The sequence below is a fragment of the Eurypyga helias genome, unplaced genomic scaffold (genome assembly GCF_000690775.1).
Source record: "Eurypyga helias isolate BGI_N326 unplaced genomic scaffold, ASM69077v1 scaffold3935, whole genome shotgun sequence".
Taxonomy (NCBI): domain Eukaryota; kingdom Metazoa; phylum Chordata; class Aves; order Eurypygiformes; family Eurypygidae; genus Eurypyga; species Eurypyga helias.
Genome location: NW_010251895.1, coordinates 2,569 through 3,650, shown reverse-complemented (window position 1 = coordinate 3,650; position 1,082 = coordinate 2,569).

Below are 1,082 nucleotides of genomic sequence, written 5' to 3'. Positions count from 1 at the left end.
GGGGGGTCTCCCAGCCCTTCGTAACCATCAGCTTTTGGTGTGCCCTGTTTGACACCGCTCCAGCGCGGAGCTGCGGGTCTGAATTAGGGTTAAAATGTGAGTTTAAGGGTTAAAACGTGAGTTTAAGGGTTAAAACGTGAGCTGAAAGGCTAAAGGGCGCATTTCCGTCCCTAAAACCACGTGTTTTGGGGAAAGGGCAGGTCGTATTCTGCAAAGGCTGGGAGTAACGCGCAGGTGTAAACCATGACAACCAAAGCCAGAGGTGACGTGGTGAAACGAAGGGGTAAAATCCTCCGATTTCCTCTTTTTGCCACGCTTCCGGCAGCCTTTTCCCCACGCACGTGGCGCTGCGGGTCCTGACGGGCTAAAAAAAGGTGCTTTTGGCCCTTTTCTGCTCAACCTTTTCGCCGCGATGCCGCTTCTCGCTCGCCCCGATTCGAGGTTGCGGGCACGGTCTTGCGTCACATCAGTGGCACGAGCCTGTGTCCGGGTCCCCGTGCTGCGTATCGGGGTAGGAAACCTTGATTTTTCCCAATTTTAGGCTAAAATTCCGTCCCTCGGCGCGAGCTGCGCCGCTGTTTCTCGGGATGGGGAAGAGGGCGAGCGATTCCCCTCCGGCTACGTGGGGCAGGTTTGTGTGGGACGGGAGGCGAGCGGCACGCGAAGCCGCCAAGGTCTGGCGTCGTGTTCTTAGCTCTTGGTTTCTCTTTTTGCTTTTTTACCAATTTCCTTCCAATAATCTGATAGAAAAACCCCCGTCTGCAGCCCAGGCTGAGTTTCCAAGAGTGTGGAATTTCGGGTGGTTGCTGGGGAGAGGAGAAACTCCAGGAAAAACCATAACCCCCTCCGTGCGCCGGCTGCGTTGCTCCTGGACTTGCTTTTTTTGGGATTTAGGACGTTAAATCTATCTCTAACTCGGCGTTGGCCGCGCTTCGGGATCGGCCGGACGGGGGACGGGAAGGAGAGATTATGGAGGTTAAAAATCGGGATCGCGTCCTGGCGGGTTCCCGTGAGGGTTCGGGAGCGGATCCGTCGAGCTACGCGCGAGGCGCTGACTGGGAAGCGACGCGTTATCCCCCAAA